The sequence below is a fragment of the Myotis myotis genome, unplaced genomic scaffold (genome assembly GCF_014108235.1).
Source record: "Myotis myotis isolate mMyoMyo1 unplaced genomic scaffold, mMyoMyo1.p scaffold_m19_p_1, whole genome shotgun sequence".
In the NCBI taxonomy this organism is placed as follows: domain Eukaryota; kingdom Metazoa; phylum Chordata; class Mammalia; order Chiroptera; family Vespertilionidae; genus Myotis; species Myotis myotis.
The window spans coordinates 170,097,704-170,106,944 of record NW_023416313.1 but is presented as its reverse complement, the minus strand read 5'-3'; positions in this window follow the sequence as shown (position 1 = coordinate 170,106,944).

The window sequence follows — 9,241 nt, the reverse complement described above, 5'->3', positions numbered from 1 at the left end:
GATAATGTGTGTGATATTATAACCATATATGTGTGAGTTTAATAACAATCAGAATTTTAAAGTTATGATGAACTATAAACAATATATTTCAAGAGACCTGCAACTTTAATGTAATATAAAAATACCTGTAACTTCCATTGGTGATAAAAATTATAGCTGCTAATACTATAGTGCAGCTGTGGGCAAACTACGGCCCGCGGGCCAGATCTGGCCCGTTTGAAATGAATAAAACTAAAAAAAAAGACCGTACCCTTTTATGTAATGATGTTTACTTTGAATTTATATTAGTTCACACAAACACTCCATCCATGCTTTTGTTCCAGCCCTCTGGTCCAGTTTAAGAACCCATTGTGGCCCTCAAGTCAAAAAGTCTGCCCACCCCTGCTATAGTGACTGGTGCCCTGCACTCTTTATCAAAGGAAATACTAAAATTCACTTAAAAATTAGTGTAAATAAAGATCCCCTTTTCTCCCAAAATTTGATCTATAAAAAGTGTTATCTATACTAATAAAAAGGTAATATGCTAATTATACCGGGAGACCTTCCAGGAGACCTTCTGGACAAAGCCATGGTGGCAGAACCGAGGTAGAGGTGGTTAGAGACAATCAGGCTGGCAGGGGAGGGCAGTTGGGGCCAGCAGACCAGCAGAAGGGGCAATTGGGGGTGAGCAGGCCGGCTGGGGGGGCAGATGGGGGCAAGCAGGCCAGCGGGGGGGGAAGGAGGGGGCAGTTGGGTGCAATCAGGCAGGCAGGCAGGTGAGCGGTTAGGAGCCAGCAGTCCCGGATTGTGAGAAGGATGTCCAACTGCCAGTTTAGGCCCGATCCCAAACTGGCAGTTGGACATCCTCCAAGGGGTCCCAGATTGGAGAGCGTGCAGGCCGGGCTGAGGGACCGCCCCTCCCCCGGGCACGAATTTCATGCACCGGGCCCCTAGTCCTATATAATAAAGAGCTAATATGCTAATTAGACTGGACAGAGGAACGATCTTCCGGAACAACCTTCCGGAATGACCAGTGGGCGAGAGGTAGGGCCACGAGGCAGCTGGGGCTTCTGTGAGGGCCGAGTCCCTTGCATGAATTTCATGCATCGGGCCTCTAGTAGAAAATAAAATATAAGCTCTGATCATGAAGTACTTTAGGTGTTATATTATAAAAGAAATTTTAACTTTGTGTGTGTGTGTATGTATGCATGTGTCAGGGGAGGCACAATGGGTGTGATGTAGGTATTGACTAAACATTTAAAGTTTTGTGTTATTTTGTTGTGTTTTTCTTCTTCATTATTAAATTGTTAAGTGAGGCCAATACTTTCTCCTCAACTCTAAATATTTTCAGAAATATTCTTTAAAAATACATACTCTTATATACAGCGCAATAAAAATGACAAAGATAATTTTGGATTGGAGTTGCAAATATTTTTTAATTTCAAGCTGAAGGCTGAAAAGGTCCTAAAGTTCAAAGTATTTCTGTGATTCCTTTATTGCATACTAGAGGCCTGATGCACAAAAATTCATGCAAGAGTAGGCCTTCCTTCCCCCGGCTGCTGGCACCAGCTTCCCTCCAGCACCTGAGACCTGGGCTTCCCTCTTCTGGCCACCAGCAGGCACCTGGGACCCGGGCTTCCCTCCTCAGGCTGCAGGCAGGTACCCGGGATGCAGGCTGGCTTTCCTCAGGCTGCCCACAGGCACCTGGGACCTGGACTGGCTTCCCTCCAGCCCCCGCTTCATCAGGAAGGATATCTGGAATGATGTCTGGAAGACGTCCGGTCTAATAAGCATATTACCCTTTTATTATTATAGATTATAGCAAATGAACTGTTACCACTTTCAGAATATTACATTCAAGTCTTCATCTATCACCTCTTGTTTGCATAGCATGTCTGTTTTAGTTGCCTGACCTGTACATACCTCATTTTGATAATCTACCTTAGTCTATTTCTGTGCAATGAAAAACAGTCCAGTTCAGTATTCCACACTTCAATATTAATTTGTCTTTTCAGCTATTTCAACAGAGGATGTGTGTCCTCTGCTACAAGTTGGCTCAAATCCATCTGTCATTTTATTGACCTACTGGAAACAATGTCCAATGCATTCCAACTCACAGATTGAGTTTGCTTTAGCCACACATGAAACCAGGACACTGTTAGTGTCTGTTTTTTAAAAGAACATTCACAAAGACAGAGATTTGCCACATGAGAATAAATATACATCATAAAAACTAGCATATGGAACAAGAAATAGGAGCTTTCAAAATTTCAAAGGTTAAGCAAATCACTCAAAATTACCATCATAAGTGGATGATGTATGCTTTTACTGTTGACCCAGGAACGTTCTCATGCATTTCCTTTTAATGCTGCTTTATAAAGGGCATTTTCCCAATATTTTTAGGAGAAGCACTGATCATTTTAAAATAGAATATCTGTTTACAACAAAGAAAAAAACCTGGGCACTTTGGAGAGAAAGAAGCAAATTATTTCCCAATATAAATTTTTCCTTTAATAAACACATTTATGAGACCAAGAGATAGGGTGAAAGATTTTTTAAATTTCCTTAAGGGCATGTGATCCTTAATGAAATTGTACACAGAAAAATCCAATATAAGTATAATTTTAGTTCCCCTTATGTGTGGTGCAGCTCGTTGCATTATGAGAGAGGGTTGCTGTTATTTATTTTGTGATTTACATGGCCCCAAACAAATAAGAAACTGGCAAACAGTCATTCCATAAATGTGAAGTGGGCTGGACTAGTGGGATTTTTCTTAAATCCCTAACCAGGAGGAGTGCTGTGTTTTATTTATCAGGTGAAAGGAGAAGCCACTGACAGGACAAACAGAAAAGCCTCGTTGGAATTAGGCTCTGTTCTTCAGACTCTGTTTCCGAATGCCTCTTTCTCTAGGCAAGAAGCAAATTGTTCAGGAGGACACCCAGGGTTGCTCTGCCTACAAAAGCTACTAAACGCCTTCTCTGTCACCCTGGGTAGTTAGTTTACTTAAAATGACATTATTTGCTAGATTCAAAAGAGGAAATAATTCTCAAAGTGAATCTCAGGACTTCTAAGAATAAAAGACTCTCCACCTCGTCCTACATATATTAATATGCTTTTTGGAAAATGGTGATTTTGAAAATCCATACATCACAGACTGCTATATAGATTTTCAATTGCATTTCAATTTCAAATCAATTCCTGCATTTGCCAGACACACTGGTCTTAAAAATTGATTCTTTTTTGTTGCTGTTGTTAATTCAAAACTATGTGTATATATTTTTGAAAGTTATAATCGCAAACAATATAAAGCATTAATTTTAAAACTGAAACAAATTAGATCATTGTTAAGAATATGAGCATAACTGAAGAGAGAAATAGAAGGCAACCTTTGACAATTATCTTAAATGAGTAGAAAAATACCACATGATCTCACTCATTCATGGATAATAGAGACCAGTATAAACTTTTGAACAATAATAGATACAGAGGCAGAGCTGCCTCAAACAGATTGTCAAACTGCAGCGGGAAGGCCGGGGAGGGTTGGGGGGCAGGAGGGAGGGGGGTAAGAGATCAACCGAAGGACTTGTATGCATGCATATAAGCATAACCAATGGACATAAGACACTGGGGGGTAGGGGAGGCTAGGGGACTGTCAAGAGTGGGGGGAAAAAAAGGACACATATGTAGTACCCTTTGTAATACTTTAAGCAATTAAAAAAAAGAAAAGAAAAAGAAACATTGACTCTATATATATAAAGAGTGTAGGGAAATGTTTTCTCTTAATAAACTTTCATGATTACTAATAGTAATTTTAAAAAAAAGAATATGAGCATAATTGAAGAGAGAAATACAAGGCAACCTTTGACAATTATCTTAAGAAATGAGTAGATTTCCAAACTTTAATTATTGGCTATAATTCATTTCTATTAAATTAAAATTTATTTTCATGCACAAATTAACTAGCAAATTTTATCTGTCATATAGATGGCTAATCTGGGTTCAAATCTTAGCTCTTCCTCTTTCTAGCTGCCTGACCTTGTAAATCAAAAGTACTCAGAAACAGTAAAATGAGGATAAAATTATCTTCCTCTAAAGTTTTGAGGATGAAATTAGATAATGAATGAGAACATGCTTTGTAAGCTATAAAGTGTTACTGAAAGATTAAGTATCGCCAGTGCTTTTTAAAGTACAAACTGAGATATCATTACTCATATTTGATATATTGTAAAATGTGTCTCAACCCTTTTGTCTTTCTGAACCTCTCCCCTCTCTGGATTGGCATGAAAACTTATTGTTTCTGCCAAATGAGTCTGGATGTGAACAGCCATTTATTTGAAGACATGTGTCAACATTACTTGCCAAAAAAAAAAGAAAAGTTACAGTACATGGTATTACAGAACTCACTGGGCATTGTTAGTATCTCAGTATTTAATACAGAAAATATTAAGTCAAATGTATGAAAATGACTTTTCTTGTGGATCAGAAAAGGCAAAATTTTGGCAATTTCATTGAAATAAGAACAAAAAGATTTTAATTCTATAGGATACATTTCAATGAAATAAAGAATTATTCATTGTCTTGAAGACACACGCACAACAAAAAACAAAAGACAAATAATCGTCATAGACTGAAACATCAACCATTAGTAACAATTTGCTTTTTCTCCCATTCAGTTGTTACGTTTTATAGTCGGAACTAGATTTTAGGTTCTTTTGACAATGCAGCTAGATAACCAGTTGCAGGATGACTGAAAGAGGACTGCTTAATAATATTGCCCTGATCTATTATAAGCCTTTTATCTTTTAAATAGCTTCTTATTCTGCTTATGAAACTAATAAATTCTTAGAAATTTGAAAATACTTCAAGATATAAAGAAAAAAGAACTCAACCTCTGTTTAACCATCCAGCAATAAATAATGCAAACTTCCTGGTATATTTCATTTCAAATTTTTTCTCAACACTTATATTTGGGCATAATTGAAAGGAAATTGTGCATGTAATTTTGTACTCTTCCTTTTGAAACTTGGAAATTGTATCATAGGTAGTTTACCAGTATGATGTTAATTCACTTTTGGTAAACGTAATTTTTATAGAGAAAGTAATATTATGTAGGTGTGTCATATCCTACTGAATCATTCCACAACTGTTAGACATAGAGTTGCATATCCAATATTTTAATGAACATTACTATACTTACTATTTTTCTTTTTCATATTTTTTCTTATGATGAAGTTTAATAGAAATAGAATTACTGAGTAAAAGAAAGGACTCTTTTCAATGTTCTTGATACATATTAGTACTTTCCCTAATTTATACTCTCACCAATAGCATTTGATAATACCTGTTCAACATGAAATATTATCCCCTCAAAGTGCTATTAAATGTCTCAGTTCTCTTTTTAAAACATATTCTTTTTTATTTTTAAATTGAGTTTTATAGACAGAGGAAGGAAGAAGGAGAGAGAAATATCAATCGGTTGCCTTCCATATGCATCCGGGATCAAACTCACAAACAGGGTATGTGCCCTGACTGGGAATTGAACTGGAGACCTTTCAGTGCACAGAATGATGCTGAAGCAACTGAGCCACACTGGCCAGAGCTAAATGTCTCAGTTCTTACTGTGAGTGTCTACCTGCCAACTGTACCCAATACTATCTATCTATCTATCTATCTATCTATCTATCTATCTATCTATCTATCTATAAAGCCAGTGTTTGTGATGACCAAATGACCGGTCACCATGAGATGGTCCCTCCCTTCCTCAGCCTGGGACTGGCAAGTGGGGCGAACAGCTGACCTCTTGGTCATTGCCCCCAGCCTGCAGGCTCCGATGGATCAGCGATGGTGAATGGGGGAATCAGGGTGGGTGGTGGGAGGACCAGGTTGGCTGTCAGGCCATTGGGATCACCAGCTCATCCCTGGCTGCTTGAGGGCTCAGGCCTGTAGGAAAGCAGGTGCCAGCGACTTCACCTACATGTGTGTGCGCCAGGCCAGCCACTGAGGGAACACGCTGCCTGCTTGGGGCCACTCATGCAGGTTGGATAGGTCGCAGGCACGCCCTGCAGCTTCCATCAGCACCTCAAACCCCAGCAGCAGTGGCAGCGGCAGCAGCAATGGCGGCGCCCGCATGAGTGGCCCTGAGCGGGCAACATGGTCCATCAGTGGCCAGCCCAGCACACGCGCATGGAGGTGAAGTCGCTGCGTCTTTCCTGCAGGCCTGAGCCCTCAAGCAGCCAGGGATGAGCTGGTGATCCCAACAACCTGACAGCCCAGTGGTGAAGGCGGTGTTTGGCCTGGGGACTGGCAAACAGGCAGAAGATGGCCCTGATCACAGGTGGCTAGGCCCTAGGAACCCTACCCACATGATTTCGGGCACTGGGCCTCTAGTAGATTATAAATATGTAGTTTGATTATTTTAATTCCTCAATAGAAAGCTTTTTCCACACTGAAGAAACTGGTTTTGCCCTGGCTGGTTTGGTTCAGTGGATAGAGCACCGGCCTGCAGACTGAAAGGTCCCAGGTTTGATTCCGGTCAAGGACACATGCCTGGATTGTGGACTCAATCCCCAGTGGGGGGCATGCAGGAGGCAGTTGATCAATGATTCCCTCTCATCATTGATATTTCTATCTCTTTCTCCCTCCCCCTTCCTCTCTGAAATCAATAAAAATATATTTAAAAAAGAAAATGGTTTCACTTTAATGATATTTGTGTTATTTTGACACAAAAATATACTTTGACTCTGTCACTATAGTACCAATAAATTAATAGCAAATATTTTTTAGTTATCTATATGGTTATTTAATTTACTCAACAAATAGTTACTAAGCACCTACTCAGATACTTGGAATCAGGTACTAGAATTTGAACATACAACAGTAGAAATTAGAGTTAATAAACAACTAAATTACAAAAAGTAATTTCAGATAAAAATTTCTAAGAATGAAATGTTTGTTATAGAGAGGACTGGGAGGGTTACTACATTAGATGGCCTGGTCAGGGAAGGTTTCTCTGATGAGCTGACATTTAAGCAGGGATATACAAGTCTTTATAAGTCTCTAGCCTTATAAAGTTTAGTAAGAACCAAGTCCGTGAGGTTGGAATAAATGGACAACATGAAGAGGAAAATTTAAATTACTTAAATTCTTGTAATGTGAGAACCAAGATGATAGCTTGGAAGTTCAATGGAGCAGAATTTTGAGTCAAGCAAGACTCAACTGCAAAGGTTAAATTCCTAGTTTCATTGGGTATGGAATCTTTTTCATGTTAATTACATTCTAATGAGGAAAGCCACATGCAAATGAAGTAAACTAAAATTGGGCTAAGTAGCTATAGTGTGGGAAGGAGATTGGGAAATGTTTATGCAGTATATGGAAGAGGAGATCTCAGCAAGATGGTCTTGAGTTGTAAATGAATGAGATCTGAATCTTGGAGATGGAGAACTTGATTGTTTTGTTAACATGCTTAAGGTAAGTCTAAGGGAACTGAATGTTTTCTAGAATCCACATTGGCTCATATGTTTGGCCTAGAGGATTTTGCTGCAAAGGAAAAAACTTCAAAAGTTAATGAATTTTCAAGCTCATTTTTCTGGTAGTTTTGTGAATGTGTGTAGGTTTCTAGCAAGATGGCTGCATGTTATCATAAATGATTGACCTATTTATCATTGCCACTAAGGACACTCAAAGCCAGCCAAAGGTTTTTGATAGACAGATGGAGGAGTCAAAATGAGCAATAAATATATGATAATTATTGTCTGACCATAGAAAAAGGGAGTTGAATTATATTATCTCTATTGCTTTTCAACTAAAAATATTTTTCCCCTGCTGTGACAGCTTGTCCTTAAGATGGCCACCATTGATTTCTTCTCGTCCTATCTGCCCATGTAATTCCCCCATTAAAAGATAGAATCTATTTCTCTCCTGCTCCCTTCCTCTTGAACCTGGGCCTGCCTGAATGATTTGCTTGGCCAATAGAGTAGGATGAAAGTAAGGTTCTGGGACTGCTAAGGCTGTCATAAGAAGCCTTGCCATTCCTCCCTGGAATGGTAATTCTGGAGCTACCATGTAAGAAGTCTGATTACCCGGAGACTGCCATGCTGTAAAAAGCACAAGTCACATGGAATGGCTCTGAAGGGAGAGACACCACATAGAGAAAGAGAAGAGAGGGAGTCCAAGGAGCACTGAGGCACCACACATATGAAGTGATGAGGCCAAGCTGAAAGTGGGTCCTTCAGCTGCTCTCCCAGCTGATGCCTCTGGATCACAAATGAACCAGTTGAGCCCTTCCCAAATTCCTTACCCAGAAAATGATCGTTATTTTCAGAAACTATGTTTAGAGGTAGTTTGTCACCAGCAATAGGGAACCAGACCATCTAAATTGTCTAAATTAGACCCTCTAGTCAGCAACTAAGACTATAGAAACTTTAAACAAGGTAAGGCATCCTATATAATAAAAGGCTAATATGCAAATAGACCAAACAGTGGAACAACCAAACAACCGGTCACTATGACATGCGCTGACCACCAGGGAGCGTGTGCGGAACATGACGGGCATTGGCTGCAGCGGCATGGTGGAGCAGGTGAGCGGGGGCACCAGACCAAGGCAAGGCACCAGTCATTGTCATCAGAGCGAGCCTCTGGTGGTTACTGAAAATTCTTTGCTCCTGCATGCAGCGATCCCACCCAGCACTCATACCTGCTGCTGGCACTGGCCCCGCTCACACCCCCTACCAGCACCAGCCCCACTTGCACCTGCAGCCAGCGCCGGAGCCACCACTCTTACCTGCTGCCAGTGCCCGGTGCCAGTCCCGATCACTCGATGCCATCAGTGGGTGCGAGCAGAGGCTGCCAGCCCTGATCGCCCCTGAGGGCTTCTCCACCTCTCCCTGCTCCTGAGGGGCAATCAGGGCAGCAGCCGCCACTCACACCAGCTGATGGTGCCTGCCCCACTCACACCTGCTGCTAGCGCCAGCCCCAATCTCTCCGTGCCATCAGCAGGTTCAGGTGGGGCCAGCGCCATCAGCGCATGGGAGCAGTGGCAGCAGGAATAGGGCTGCCAGCAGACAGGGGACTGGGGGCCAAGGCAGGAGGGGCTGGGTGGGGGCGCAGAGGATGGGCCGAGACCTGCCCCTGTGCCTACCGCAGCCTCGTGGCCCACAGTTCCTTTCAAGGCACATGAATTCATGCACTGGGCCCCTAGTACATTTATAAAAGCAAATGTTTAGCCATGGCACATCTGCTTCCCAGGCAGTTTTGTTAGATAATT